This window comes from Engystomops pustulosus, chromosome 7 (genome assembly GCF_040894005.1).
Source record: "Engystomops pustulosus chromosome 7, aEngPut4.maternal, whole genome shotgun sequence".
In the NCBI taxonomy this organism is placed as follows: Eukaryota; Metazoa; Chordata; class Amphibia; order Anura; family Leptodactylidae; genus Engystomops; species Engystomops pustulosus.
Genome location: NC_092417.1, coordinates 140,398,146 through 140,412,349, shown reverse-complemented (window position 1 = coordinate 140,412,349; position 14,204 = coordinate 140,398,146). Strand labels below are relative to the sequence as shown.

General features: G+C 46.3%; 14 non-coding genes across 14 annotated transcripts; 8 read left to right on the top strand and 6 right to left on the bottom strand.

Annotated features, from left to right (window-relative positions):
* The first annotated feature begins 857 nt into the window (after positions 1–857).
* On the top strand, positions 858–939 carry TRNAS-GCU (transfer RNA serine (anticodon GCU)). The gene has a single exon. It is a non-coding gene; the product is annotated as a tRNA-Ser (tRNA).
* A 393-nt stretch (positions 940–1,332) lies between these two features.
* TRNAT-AGU (transfer RNA threonine (anticodon AGU)) lies at positions 1,333–1,406 on the bottom strand. Its single transcript has one exon. It is a non-coding gene; the product is annotated as a tRNA-Thr (tRNA).
* Positions 1,407–2,090: 684 nt separating this feature from the next.
* Positions 2,091–2,172, top strand: TRNAS-GCU (transfer RNA serine (anticodon GCU)). Its single transcript has one exon. It is a non-coding gene; the product is annotated as a tRNA-Ser (tRNA).
* A 393-nt stretch (positions 2,173–2,565) lies between these two features.
* Positions 2,566–2,639, bottom strand: TRNAT-AGU (transfer RNA threonine (anticodon AGU)). Its single transcript has one exon. It is a non-coding gene; the product is annotated as a tRNA-Thr (tRNA).
* Positions 2,640–3,327: 688 nt separating this feature from the next.
* On the top strand, positions 3,328–3,409 carry TRNAS-GCU (transfer RNA serine (anticodon GCU)). The gene has a single exon. It is a non-coding gene; the product is annotated as a tRNA-Ser (tRNA).
* Positions 3,410–3,802: 393 nt separating this feature from the next.
* TRNAT-AGU (transfer RNA threonine (anticodon AGU)) lies at positions 3,803–3,876 on the bottom strand. The gene has a single exon. It is a non-coding gene; the product is annotated as a tRNA-Thr (tRNA).
* Positions 3,877–4,564: 688 nt separating this feature from the next.
* Positions 4,565–4,646, top strand: TRNAS-GCU (transfer RNA serine (anticodon GCU)). Its single transcript has one exon. It is a non-coding gene; the product is annotated as a tRNA-Ser (tRNA).
* A 2,384-nt stretch (positions 4,647–7,030) lies between these two features.
* TRNAS-GCU (transfer RNA serine (anticodon GCU)) lies at positions 7,031–7,112 on the top strand. Its single transcript has one exon. It is a non-coding gene; the product is annotated as a tRNA-Ser (tRNA).
* Positions 7,113–8,263: 1,151 nt separating this feature from the next.
* On the top strand, positions 8,264–8,345 carry TRNAS-GCU (transfer RNA serine (anticodon GCU)). Its single transcript has one exon. It is a non-coding gene; the product is annotated as a tRNA-Ser (tRNA).
* Positions 8,346–9,962: 1,617 nt separating this feature from the next.
* Positions 9,963–10,036, bottom strand: TRNAT-AGU (transfer RNA threonine (anticodon AGU)). Its single transcript has one exon. It is a non-coding gene; the product is annotated as a tRNA-Thr (tRNA).
* Positions 10,037–11,199: 1,163 nt separating this feature from the next.
* Positions 11,200–11,273, bottom strand: TRNAT-AGU (transfer RNA threonine (anticodon AGU)). Its single transcript has one exon. It is a non-coding gene; the product is annotated as a tRNA-Thr (tRNA).
* A 684-nt stretch (positions 11,274–11,957) lies between these two features.
* Positions 11,958–12,039, top strand: TRNAS-GCU (transfer RNA serine (anticodon GCU)). The gene has a single exon. It is a non-coding gene; the product is annotated as a tRNA-Ser (tRNA).
* Positions 12,040–12,432: 393 nt separating this feature from the next.
* On the bottom strand, positions 12,433–12,506 carry TRNAT-AGU (transfer RNA threonine (anticodon AGU)). Its single transcript has one exon. It is a non-coding gene; the product is annotated as a tRNA-Thr (tRNA).
* Positions 12,507–13,190: 684 nt separating this feature from the next.
* On the top strand, positions 13,191–13,272 carry TRNAS-GCU (transfer RNA serine (anticodon GCU)). The gene has a single exon. It is a non-coding gene; the product is annotated as a tRNA-Ser (tRNA).
* Positions 13,273–14,204: the final 932 nt, after the last annotated feature.

Here is a 14,204-nt window from a genome sequence, read left to right as displayed (position 1 = left end):
TGGTCTACCTTAGGACTGTGTGAAAGACAAGTAAGATGTCAGACGTGAGCGAATAACTTTTTTTTGGTTTGCTTCAGAAGCTCAAAAGAGAAGAAAGAAAGGCACTGCTGAGATTCGAACTCAGGATCTCCTGTTTACTAGACAGGCGCTTTAACCAACTAAGCCACAACGCCTTGTGATGGCAAAGCTGGCACAGCTGTGCAGCTTAAAAAAAACGCCACTGCTATCGGATGTTTCCAATTCCTGCAACCTTTCATGACCTGATGGGGTGGCTCAAACCTTCATGGTTTTTCTTTTCAGGGCTGGAAAAAGGAAGGTGAGCAGATACTAGGTAGACAACTGAGGTGTGTCCCTTTATCCGCAGTCGTTTTCCACTGCTTTCTTTAAGGGCCCACACGGTACTGGAGTTCTGTTCCATACTTGGCAGCAACTTGTAAAAGGATGAAGCTTTCAGTCATGACAATTAGAAAAGCAAAAACTTTTTGAAAAAGGCATCCACACCGACAAATTTGCAGACGACAATAGCAGCTGGAACTTCGTGGAGAGCTAGAGGTTTGCGGTTCCATAGGTGATTGAGCCTCTTCTTAGCAGAGCAAGAATTGTTACCTGCTCTGCTTTCCATGCATAAGGCAGAATAGATGGATGGAAGACATGCCAGGGATGTCTGGAAATGGTTTGGCATCCCTTAGCATAGGTCCACCTTTCAAGGGTTTTCCATGCATCTTCTTGAGGCATTACTTACTGTAGGAGGTGAGGTATGACCCACTCAGCCCATGACCGATCAGCAAAACTCTGCAGGCAACGACTAGGCACACTTTGTTTGGGAGTTTGTCAAAGGGAACCACGGCGCTCACCAGGGCGAGGTGGCCGAGTGGTTAAGGCGATGGACTGCTAATCCATTGTGCTCTGCATGCATGGGTTCGAATCCCATCCTCGTCGATTTCTTCTGCTTCGTCCAAGCTGAAATCTTTGTTTGCTAATCCTCTTTTTACTGGACAAGCAGTGATTGTCCCCTCCATGGTGGACTTTAACTGTGACCTCTCAAGACGGCTCTTATTAAAGCTAGGAAAGATGCATATTTGTTGTGTGGCATACAAGTTACGTGGCATATCAACGGGTTAAGTCCACTCTTTTTATTTTTCATGCTTGATGGCATCCTCGGCCTTCTCATGAAGATGAAGGCCTCTTTGTCCTTTGCAGCCTTTAGCTGGTACTGATTCTAGATCCCCTGACTGGTCTACCTTAGGACTGTGTGAAAGACAAGTAAGATGTCAGACGTGAGCGAATAACTTTTTTTTGGTTTGCTTCAGAAGCTCAAAAGAGAAGAAAGAAAGGCACTGCTGAGATTCGAACTCAGGATCTCCTGTTTACTAGACAGGCGCTTTAACCAACTAAGCCACAGCGCCTTGTGATGGCAAAGCTGGCACAGCTGTGCAGCTTAAAAAAAACGCCACTGCTATCGGATGTTTCCAATTCCTGCAACCTTTCATGACCTGATGGGGTGGCTCAAACCTTCATGGTTTTTCTTTTCAGGGCTGGAAAAAGGAAGGTGAGCAGATACTAGGTAGACAACTGAGGTGTGTCCCTTTATCCGCAGTCGTTTTCCACTGCTTTCTTTAAGGGCCCACACGGTACTGGAGTTCTGTTCCATACTTGGCAGCAACTTGTAAAAGGATGAAGCTTTCAGTCATGACAATTAGAAAAGCAAAAACTTTTTGAAAAAGGCATCCACACCGACAAATTTGCAGACGACAATAGCAGCTGGAACTTCGTGGAGAGCTAGAGGTTTGCGGTTCCATAGGTGATTGAGCCGCTTCTTAGCAGAGCAAGAATTGTTACCTGCTCTGCTTTCCATGCATAAGGCAGAATAGATGGATGGAAGACATGCCAGGGATGTCTGGAAATGGTTTGGCATCCCTTAGCATAGGTCCACCTTTCAAGGGTTTTCCATGCATCTTCTTGAGGCATTACTTACTGTAGGAGGTGAGGTATGACCCACTCAGCCCATGACCGATCAGCAAAACTCTGCAGGCAACGACTAGGCACACTTTGTTTGGGAGTTTGTCAAAGGGAACCACGGCGCTCACCAGGGCGAGGTGGCCGAGTGGTTAAGGCGATGGACTGCTAATCCATTGTGCTCTGCATGCATGGGTTCGAATCCCATCCTCGTCAATTTCTTCTGCTTCGTCCAAGCTGAAATCTTTGTTTGCTAATCCTCTTTTTACTGGACAAGCAGTGATTGTCCCCTCCATGGTGGACTTTAACTGTGACCTCTCAAGACGGCTCTTATTAAAGCTAGGAAAGATGCATATTTGTTGTGTGGCATACAAGTTACGTGGCATATCAACGGGTTAAGTCCACTCTTTTTATTTTTCATGCTTGATGGCATCCTCGGCCTTCTCATGAAGATGAAGGCCTCTTTGTCCTTTGCAGCCTTTAGCTGGTACTGATTCTAGATCCCCTGACTGGTCTACCTTAGGACTGTGTGAAAGACAAGTAAGATGTCAGACGTGAGCGAATAACTTTTTTTTGGTTTGCTTCAGCAGCTCAAAAGAGAAGAAAAAAAGGCACTGCTGAGATTCGAACTCAGGATCTCCTGTTTACTAGACAGGCGCTTTAACCAACTAAGCCACAGCGCCTTGTGATGGCAAAGCTGGCACAGCTGTGCAGCTTAAAAAAAACGCCACTGCTATCGGATGTTTCCAATTCCTGCAACCTTTCATGACCTGATGGGGTGGCTCAAACCTTCATGGTTTTTCTTTTCAGGGCTGGAAAAAGGAAGGTGAGCAGATACTAGGTAGACAACTGAGGTGTGTCCCTTTATCCGCAGTCGTTTTCCACTGCTTTCTTTAAGGGCCCACACGGTACTGGAGTTCTGTTCCATACTTGGCAGCAACTTGTAAAAGGATGAAGCTTTCAGTCATGACAATTAGAAAAGCAAAAACTTTTTGAAAAAGGCATCCACACCGACAAATTTGCAGACGACAATAGCAGCTGGAACTTCGTGGAGAGCTAGAGGTTTGCGGTTCCATAGGTGATTGAGCCGCTTCTTAGCAGAGCAAGAATTGTTACCTGCTCTGCTTTCCATGCATAAGGCAGAATAGATGGATGGAAGGAAGACATGCCAGGGATGTCTGGAAATGGTTTGGCATCCCTTAGCATAGGTCCACCTTTCAAGGGTTTTCCATGCATCTTCTTGAGGCATTACTTACTGTAGGAGGCGAGGTATGACCCACTCAGCCCATGACCGATCAGCAAAACTCTGCAGGCACCGACTAGGCACACTTTGTTTGGGAGTTTGTCAAAGGGAACCACGGCGCTCACCAGGGCGAGGTGGCCGAGTGGTTAAGGCGATGGACTGCTAATCCATTGTGCTCTGCATGCATGGGTTCGAATCCCATCCTCGTCGATTTCTTCTGCTTCGTCCAAGTTGAAATCTTTGTTTGCTAATCCTCTTTTTACTGGACAAGCAGTGATTGTCCCCTCCATGGTGGACTTTAACTGTGACCTCTCAAGACGGCTCTTATTAAAGCTAGGAAAGACGCATATTTGTTGTGTGGCATACAAGTTACGTGGCATATCAACGGGTTAAGTCCACTCTTTTTATTTTTCATGCTTGATGGCATCCTCGGCCTTCTCATGAAGATGAAGGCCTCTTTGTCCTTTGCAGCCTTTAGCTGGTACTGATTCTAGATCCCCTGACTGGTCTACCTTAGGACTGTGTGAAAGACAAGTAAGATGTCAGACGTGAGCGAATAACTTTTTTTTGGTTTGCTTCAGAAGCTCAAAAGAGAAGAAAGAAAGGCACTGCTGAGATTCGAACTCAGGATCTCCTGTTTACTAGACAGGCGCTTTAACCAACTAAGCCACAGCGCCTTGTGATGGCAAAGCTGGCACAGCTGTGCAGCTTAAAAAAAACGCCACTGCTATCGGATGTTTCCAATTCCTGCAACCTTTCATGACCTGATGGGGTGGCTCAAACCTTCATGGTTTTTCTTTTCAGGGCTGGAAAAAGGAAGGTGAGCAGATACTAGGTAGACAACTGAGGTGTGTCCCTTTATCCGCAGTCGTTTTCCACTGCTTTCTTTAAGGGCCCACACGGTACTGGAGTTCTGTTCCATTCTTGGCAGCAACTTGTAAAAGGATGAAGCTTTCAGTCATGACAATTAGAAAAGCAAAAACTTTTTGAAAAAGGCATCCACACCGACAAATTTGCAGACGACAATAGCAGCTGGAACTTCGTGGAGAGCTAGAGGTTTGCGGTTCCATAGGTGATTGAGCCGCTTCTTAGCAGAGCAAGAATTGTTACCTGCTCTGCTTTCCATGCATAAGGCAGAATAGATGGATGGAAGGAAGACATGCCAGGGATGTCAGGAAATGGTTTGGCATCCCTTAGCATAGGTCCACCTTTCAAGGGTTTTCCATGCATCTTCTTGAGGCATTACTTACTGTAGGAGGCGAGGTATGACCCACTCAGCCCATGACCGATCAGCAAAACTCTGCAGGCACCGACTAGGCACACTTTGTTTGGGAGTTTGTCAAAGGGAACCACGGCGCTCACCAGGACGAGGTGGCCGAGTGGTTAAGGCGATGGACTGCTAATCCATTGTGCTCTGCATGCATGGGTTCGAATCCCATCCTCGTCGATTTCTTCTGCTTCGTCCAAGCTGAAATCTTTGTTTGCTAATCCTCTTTTTACTGGACAAGCAGTGATTGTCCCCTCCATGGTGGACTTTAACTGTGACCTCTCAAGACGGCTCTTATTAAAGCTAGGAAAGACGCATATTTGTTGGGTGGCATACAAGTTACGTGGCATATCAACGGGTTAAGTCCACTCTTTTTATTTTTCATGCTTGATGGCATCCTCGGCCTTCTCATGAAGATGAAGGCCTCTTTGTCCTTTGCAGCCTTTAGCTGGTACTGATTCTAGATCCCCTGACTGGTCTACCTTAGGACTGTGTGAAAGACAAGTAAGATGTCAGACGTGAGCGAATAACTTTTTTTTGGTTTGCTTCAGAAGCTCAAAAGAGAAGAAAGAAAAGCACTGCTGAGATTCGAACTCAGGATCTCCTGTTTACTAGACAGGCGCTTTAACCAACTAAGCCACAGCGCCTTGTAATGGCAAAGCTGGCACAGCTGTGCAGCTTAAAAAAAACGCCACTGCTATCGGATGTTTCCAATTCCTGCAACCTTTCATGACCTGATGGGGTGGCTCAAACCTTCATGGTTTTTCTTTTCAGGGCTGGAAAAAGGAAGGTGAGCAGATACTAGGTAGACAACTGAGGTGTGTCCCTTTATCCGCAGTCGTTTTCCACTGCTTTCTTTAAGGGCCCACACGGTACTGGAGTTCTGTTCCATACTTGGCAGCAACTTGTAAAAGGATGAAGCTTTCAGTCATGACAATTAGAAAAGCAAAAACTTTTTGAAAAAGGCATCCACACCGACAAATTTGCAGACGACAATAGCAGCTGGAACTTCGTGGAGAGCTAGAGGTTTGCGGTTCCATAGGTGATTGAGCCGCTTCTTAGCAGAGCAAGAATTGTTACCTGCTCTGCTTTCCATGCATAAGGCAGAATAGATGGATGGAAGACATGCCAGGGATGTCTGGAAATGGTTTGGCATCCCTTAGCATAGGTCCACCTTTCAAGGGTTTTCCATGCATCTTCTTGAGGCATTACTTACTGTAGGAGGCGAGGTATGACCCACTCAGCCCATGACCGATCAGCAAAACTCTGCAGGCACCGACTAGGCACACTTTGTTTGGGAGTTTGTCAAAGGGAACCATGGCGCTCACCAGGGCGAGGTGGCCGAGTGGTTAAGGCAATGGACTGCTAATCCATTGTGCTCTGCATGCATGGGTTTGAATCCCATCCTCGTCGATTTCTTCTGCTTCGTCCAAGCTGAAATCTTTGTTTGCTAATCCTCTATTTACTGGACAAGCAGTGATTGTCCCCTCCATGGTGGACTTTAACTGTGACCTCTCAAGACGGCTCTTATTAAAGCTAGGAAAGACGCATATTTGTTGGGTGGCATACAAGTTACGTGGCATATCAACGGGTTAAGTCCACTCTTTTTATTTTTCATGCTTGATGGCATCCTCGGCCTTCTCATGAAGATGAAGGCCTCTTTGTCCTTTGCAGCCTTTAGCTGGTACTGATTCTAGATCCCCTGACTGGTCTACCTTAGGACTGTGTGAAAGACAAGTAAGATGTCAGACGTGAGCGAATAACTTTTTTTTGGTTTGCTTCAGAAGCTCAAAAGAGAAGAAAGAAAGGCACTGCTAAGATTCGAACTCAGGATCTCCTGTTTACTAGACAGGCGCTTTAACCAACTAAGCCACAGCGCCTTGTGATGGCAAAGCTGGCACAGCTGTGCAGCTGAAAAAAAACGCCACTGCTATCAGATGTTTCCAATTCCTGCAACCTTTCATGACCTGATGGGGTGGCTCAAACCTTCATGGTTTTTCTTTTCAGGGCTGGAAAAAGGAAGGTGAGCAGATACTAGGTAGACAACTGAGGTGTGTCCCTTTATCCGCAGTCGTTTTCCACTGCTTTCTTTAAGGGCCCACACGGTACTGGAGTTCTGTTCCATACTTGGCAGCAACTTGTAAAAGGATGAAGCTTTCAGTCATGACAATTAGAAAAGCAAAAACTTTTTGAAAAAGGCATCCACACCGACAAATTTGCAGACGACAATAGCAGCTGGAACTTCGTGGAGAGCTAGAGGTTTGCGGTTCCATAGGTGATTGAGCCGCTTCTTAGCAGAGCAAGAATTGTTACCTGCTCTGCTTTCCATGCATAAGGCAGAATAGATGGATGGAAGACATGCCAGGGATGTCTGGAAATGGTTTGGCATCCCTTAGCATAGGTCCACCTTTCAAGGGTTTTCCATGCATCTTCTTGAGGCATTACTTACTGTAGGAGGCGAGGTATGACCCACTCAGCCCATGACCGATCAGCAAAACTCTGCAGGCACCGACTAGGCACACTTTGTTTGGGAGTTTGTCAAAGGGAACCATGGCGCTCACCAGGGCGAGGTGGCCGAGTGGTTAAGGCGATGGACTGCTAATCCATTGTGCTCTGCATGCATGGGTTCGAATCCCATCCTCGTCGATTTCTTCTGCTTCGTCCAAGCTGAAATCTTTGTTTGCTAATCCTCTTTTTACTGGACAAGCAGTGATTGTCCCCTCCATGGTGGACTTTAACTGTGACCTCTCAAGACGGCTCTTATTAAAGCTAGGAAAGACGCATATTTGTTGGGTGGCATACAAGTTACGTGGCATATCAACGGGTTAAGTCCACTCTTTTTATTTTTCATGCTTGATGGCATCCTCGGCCTTCTCATGAAGATGAAGGCCTCTTTGTCCTTTGCAGCCTTTAGCTGGTACTGATTCTAGATCCCCTGACTGGTCTACCTTAGGACTGTGTGAAAGACAAGTAAGATGTCAGACGTGAGCGAATAACTTTTTTTTGGTTTGCTTCAGAAGCTCAAAAGAGAAGAAAGAAAGGCACTGCTAAGATTCGAACTCAGGATCTCCTGTTTACTAGACAGGCGCTTTAACCAACTAAGCCACAGCGCCTTGTGATGGCAAAGCTGGCACAGCTGTGCAGCTGAAAAAAAACGCCACTGCTATCAGATGTTTCCAATTCCTGCAACCTTTCATGACCTGATGGGGTGGCTCAAACCTTCATGGTTTTTCTTTTCAGGGCTGGAAAAAGGAAGGTGAGCAGATACTAGGTAGACAACTGAGGTGTGTCCCTTTATCCGCAGTCGTTTTCCACTGCTTTCTTTAAGGGCCCACACGGTACTGGAGTTCTGTTCCATACTTGGCAGCAACTTGTAAAAGGATGAAGCTTTCAGTCATGACAATTAGAAAAGCAAAAACTTTTTGAAAAAGGCATCCACACCGACAAATTTGCAGACGACAATAGCAGCTGGAACTTCGTGGAGAGCTAGAGGTTTGCGGTTCCATAGGTGATTGAGCCGCTTCTTAGCAGAGCAAGAATTGTTACCTGCTCTGCTTTCCATGCATAAGGCAGAATAGATGGATGGAAGACATGCCAGGGATGTCTGGAAATGGTTTGGCATCCCTTAGCATACGTCCACCTTTCAAGGGTTTTCCATGCATCTTCTTGAGGCATTACTTACTGTAGGAGGCGAGGTATGACCCACTCAGCCCATGACCGATCAGCAAAACTCTGCAGGCACCGACTAGGCACACTTTGTTTGGGAGTTTGTCAAAGGGAACCACGGCGCTCACCAGGACGAGGTGGCCGAGTGGTTAAGGCGATGGACTGCTAATCCATTGTGCTCTGCATGCATGGGTTCGAATCCCATCCTCGTCGATTTCTTCTGCTTCGTCCAAGCTGAAATCTTTGTTTGCTAATCCTCTTTTTACTGGACAAGCAGTGATTGTCCCCTCCATGGTGGACTTTAACTGTGACCTCTCAAGACGGCTCTTATTAAAGCTAGGAAAGACGCATATTTGTTGTGTGGCATCCAAGTTACGTGGCATATCAACGGGTTAAGTCCACTCTTTTTATTTTTCATGCTTGATGGCATCCTCGGCCTTCTCATGAAGATGAAGGCCTCTGTGTCCTTTGCAGCCTTTAGCTGGTACTGATTCTAGATCCCCTGACTGGTCTACCTTAGGACTGTGTGAAAGACAAGTAAGATGTCAGACGTGAGCGAATAACTTTTTTTTGGTTTGCTTCAGAAGCTCAAAAGAGAGGCACTGCTGAGATTCAAACTCAGGATCTCCTGTTTACTAGACAGGCGCTTTAACCAACTAAGCCACAGCGCCTTGTGATGGCAAAGCTGGCACAGCTGTGCAGCTGAAAAAAAACGCCACTGCTATCGGATGTTTCCAATTCCTGCAACCTTTCATGACCTGATGGGGTGGCTCAAACCTTCATGGTTTTTCTTTTCAGGGCTGGAAAAAGGAAGGTGAGCAGATACTAGGTAGACAACTGAGGTGTGTCCCTTTATCCGCAGTCGTTTTCCACTGCTTTCTTTAAGGGCCCACACGGTACTGGAGTTCTGTTCCATACTTGGCAGCAACTTGTAAAAGGATGAAGCTTTCAGTCATGACAATTAGAAAAGCAAAAACTTTTTGAAAAAGGCATCCACACCGACAAATTTGCAGACGACAATAGCAGCTGGAACTTCGTGGAGAGCTAGAGGTTTGCGGTTCCATAGGTGATTGAGCCGCTTCTTAGCAGAGCAAGAATTGTTACCTGCTCTGCTTTCCATGCATAAGGCAGAATAGATGGATGGAAGACATGCCAGGGATGTCTGGAAATGGTTTGGCATCCCTTAGCATAGGTCCACCTTTCAAGGGTTTTCCATGCATCTTCTTGAGGCATTACTTACTGTAGGAGGCGAGGTATGACCCACTCAGCCCATGACCGATCAGCAAAACTCTGCAGGCACCGACTAGGCACACTTTGTTTGGGAGTTTGTCAAAGGGAACCACGGCGCTCACCAGGACGAGGTGGCCGAGTGGTTAAGGCAATGGACTGCTAATCCATTGTGCTCTGCATGCATGGGTTCGAATCCCATCCTCGTCGATTTCTTCTGCTTCGTCCAAGCTGAAATCTTTGTTTGCTAATCCTCTTTTTACTGGACAAGCAGTGATTGTCCCCTCCATGGTGGACTTTAACTGTGACCTCTCAAGACGGCTCTTATTAAAGCTAGGAAAGACGCATATTTGTTGGGTGGCATACAAGTTACGTGGCATATCAACGGGTTAAGTCCACTCTTTTTATTTTTCATGCTTGATGGCATCCTCGGCCTTCTCATGAAGATGAAGGCCTCTTTGTCCTTTGCAGCCTTTAGCTGGTACTGATTCTAGATCCCCTGACTGGTCTACCTTAGGACTGTGTGAAAGACAAGTAAGATGTCAGACGTGAGCGAATAACTTTTTTTTGGTTTGCTTCAGAAGCTCAAAAGAGAAGAAAGAAAGGCACTGCTGAGATTCGAACTCAGGATCTCCTGTTTACTAGACAGGCGCTTTAACCAACTAAGCCACAGCGCCTTGTGAGGGCAAAGCTGGCACAGCTGTGCAGCTGAAAAAAAACGCCACTGCTATCGGATGTTTCCAATTCCTGCAACCTTTCATGACCTGATGGGGTGGCTCAAACCTTCATGGTTTTTCTTTTCAGGGCTGGAAAAAGGAAGGTGAGCAGATACTAGGTAGACAACTGAGGTGTGTCCCTTTATCCGCAGTCGTTTTCCACTGCTTTCTTTAAGGGCCCACACGGTACTGGAGTTCTGTTCCATACTTGGCAGCAACTTGTAAAAGGATGAAGCTTTCAGTCATGACAATTAGAAAAGCAAAAACTTTTTGAAAAAGGCATCCACACCGACAAATTTGCAGACGACAATAGCAGCTGGAACTTCGTGGAGAGCTAGAGGTTTGCGGTTCCATAGGTGATTGAGCCGCTTCTTAGCAGAGCAAGAATTGTTACCTGCTCTGCTTTCCATGCATAAGGCAGAATAGATGGATGGAAGGAAGACATGCCAGGGATGTCTGGAAATGGTTTGGCATCCCTTAGCATAGGTCCACCTTTCAAGGGTTTTCCATGCATCTTCTTGAGGCATTACTTACTGTAGGAGGCGAGGTATGACCCACTCAGCCCATGACCGATCAGCAAAACTCTGCAGGCACCGACTAGGCACACTTTGTTTGGGAGTTTGTCAAAGGGAACCACGGCGCTCACCAGGGCGAGGTGGCAGTGTGGTTAAGGCGATGGACTGCTAATCCATTGTGCTCTGCATGCATGGGTTCGAATCCCATCCTCGTCGATTTCTTCTGCTTCGTCCAAGCTGAAATCTTTGTTTGCTAATCCTCTTTTTACTGGACAAGCAGTGATTGTCCCCTCCATGGTGGACTTTAACTGTGACCTCTCAAGACGGCTCTTATTAAAGCTAGGAAAGACGCATATTTGTTGTGTGGCATACAAGTTATGTGGCATATCCACGGGTTAAGTCCACTCTTTTTATTTTTCATGCTTGATGGCATCCTCGGCCTTCTCATGAAGATGAAGGCCTCTTTGTCCTTTGCAGCCTTTAGCTGGTACTGATTCTAGATCCCCTGACTGGTCTACCTTAGGACTGTGTGAAAGACAAGTAAGATGTCAGACGTGAGCGAATAACTTTTTTTTGGTTTGCTTCAGAAGCTCAAAAGAGAAGAAAGAAAGGCACTGCTGAGATTTGAACTCAGGATCTCCTGTTTACTAGACAGGCGCTTTAACCAACTAAGCCACAGCGCCTTGTGAGGGCAAAGCTGGCACAGCTGTGCAGCTTAAAAAAAACGCCACTGCTATTGGATGTTTCCAATTCCTGCAACCTTTCATGACCTGATGGGGTGGCTCAAACCTTCATGGTTTTTCTTTTCAGGGCTGGAAAAAGGAAGGTGAGCAGATACTAGGTAGACAACTGAGGTGTGTCCCTTTATCCGCAGTCGTTTTCCACTGCTTTCTTTAAGGGCCCACACGGTACTGGAGTTCTGTTCCATACTTGGCAGCAACTTGTAAAAGGATGAAGCTTTCAGTCATGACAATTAGAAAAGCAAAAACTTTTTGAAAAAGGCATCCACACCGACAAATTTGCAGACGACAATAGCAGCTGGAACTTCGTGGAGAGCTAGAGGTTTGCGGTTCCATAGGTGATTGAGCCGCTTCTTAGCAGAGCAAGAATTGTTACCTGCTCTGCTTTCCATGCATAAGGCAGAATAGATGGATGGAAGACATGCCAGGGATGTCTGGAAATGGTTTGGCATCCCTTAGCATAGGTCCACCTTTCAAGGGTTTTCCATGCATCTTCTTGAGGCATTACTTACTGTAGGAGGCGAGGTATGACCCACTCAGCCCATGACCGATCAGCAAAACTCTGCAGGCACCGACTAGGCACACTTTGTTTGGGAGTTTGTCAAAGGGAACCACGGCGCTCACCAGGACGAGGTGGCCGAGTGGTTAAGGCGATGGACTGCTAATCCATTGTGCTCTGCATGCATGGGTTCGAATCCCATCCTCGTCGATTTCTTCTGCTTCGTCCAAGCTGAAATCTTTGTTTGCTAATCCTCTTTTTACTGGACAAGCAGTGATTGTCCCCTCCATGGTGGACTTTAACTGTGACCTCTCAAGACGGCTCTTATTAAAGCTAGGAAAGACGCATATTTGTTGTGTGGCATACAAGTTACGTGGCATATCAACGGGTTAAGTCCACTCTTTTTATTTTTCATGCTTGATGGCATCCTCGGCCTTCTCATGAAGATGAAGGCCTCTTTGTCCTTTGCAGCCTTTAGCTGGTACTGATTCTAGATCCCCTGACTGGTCTACCTTAGGACTGTGTGAAAGACAAGTAAGATGTCAGACGTGAGCGAATAACTTTTTTTTGGTTTGCTTCAGAAGCTCAAAAGAGAAGAAAGAAAGGCACTGCTGAGATTCGAACTCAGGATCTCCTGTTTACTAGACAGGCACTTTAACCAACTAAGCCACAGCGCCTTGTGATGGCAAAGCTGGCACAGCTGTGCAGCTTAAAAAAAACGCCACTGCTATCGGATGTTTCCAATTCATGCAACCTTTCATGACCTGATGGGGTGGCTCAAACCTTCATGGTTTTTCTTTTCAGGGCTGGAAAAAGGAAGGTGAGCAGATACTAGGTAGACAACTGAGGTGTGTCCCTTTATCCGCAGTCGTTTTCCACTGCTTTCTTTAAGGGCCCACACGGTACTGGAGTTCTGTTCCATACTTGGCAGCAACTTGTAAAAGGATGAAGCTTTCAGTCATGACAATTAGAAAAGCAAAAACTTTTTGAAAAAGGCATCCACACCGACAAATTTGCAGACGACAATAGCAGCTGGAACTTCGTGGAGAGCTAGAGGTTTGCGGTTCCATAGGTGATTGAGCCGCTTCTTAGCAGAGCAAGAATTGTTACCTGCTCTGCTTTCCATGCATAAGGCAGAATAGATGGATGGAAGACATGCCAGGGATGTCTGGAAATGGTTTGGCATCCCTTAGCATAGGTCCACCTTTCAAGGGTTTTCCATGCATCTTCTTGAGGCATTACTTACTGTAGGAGGCGAGGTATGACCCACTCAGCCCATGACCGATCAGCAAAACTCTGCAGGCACCGACTAGGCACACTTTGTTTGGGAGTTTGTCAAAGGGAACCACGGCGCTCACCAGGGCGAGGTGGCCGAGTGGTTAAGGCGATGGACTGCTAATCCATTGTGCTCTGCATGCATGGGTTCGAATCCCATCCTCGTCAATTTCTTCTGCTTCGTCCAAGCTGAAATCTTTGTTTGCTAATCCTCTTTTTACTGGACAAGCAGTGATTGTCCCCTCCATGGTGGACTTTAACTGTGACCTCTCAAGACGGCTCTTATTAAAGCTAGGAAAGATGCATATTTGTTGTGTGGCATACAAGTTACGTGGCATATCAACGGGTTAAGTCCACTCTTTTTATTTTTCATGCTTGATGGCATCCTCGGCCTTCTCATGAAGATGAAGGCCTCTTTGTCCTTTGCAGCCTTTAGCTGGTACTGATTCTAGATCCCCTGACTGGTCTACCTTAGGATTGTGTGAAAGACAAGTAAGATGTCAGACGTGAGCGAATAACTTTTTTTTGGTTTGCTTCAGAAGCTCAAAAGAGAAGAAAGAAAGGCACTGCTGAGATTCGAACTCAGGAGCTCCTGTTTACTAGACAGGCGCTTTAACCAACTAAGCCACAGCACCTTGTGATGGCAAAGCTGGCACAGCTGTGCAGCTTAAAAAAAACGCCACTGCTATCGGATGTTTCCAATTCCTGCAACCTTTCATGACCTGATGGGGTGGCTCAAACCTTCATGGTTTTTCTTTTCAGGGCTGGAAAAATGAAGGTGAGCAGATACTAGGTAGACAACTGAGGTGTGTCCCTTTATCCGCAGTCGTTTTCCACTGCTTTCTTTAAGGGCCCACACGGTACTGGAGTTCTGTTCCATACTTGGCAGCAACTTGTAAAAGGATGAAGCTTTCAGTCATGACAATTAGAAAAGCAAAAACTTTTTGAAAAAGGCATCCACACCGACAAATTTGCAGACGACAATAGCAGCTGGAACTTCGTGGAGAGCTAGAGGTTTGCGGTTCCATAGGTGATTGAGCCGCTTCTTAGCAGAGCAAGAATTGTTACCTGCTCTGCTTTCCATGCATAAGGCAGAATAG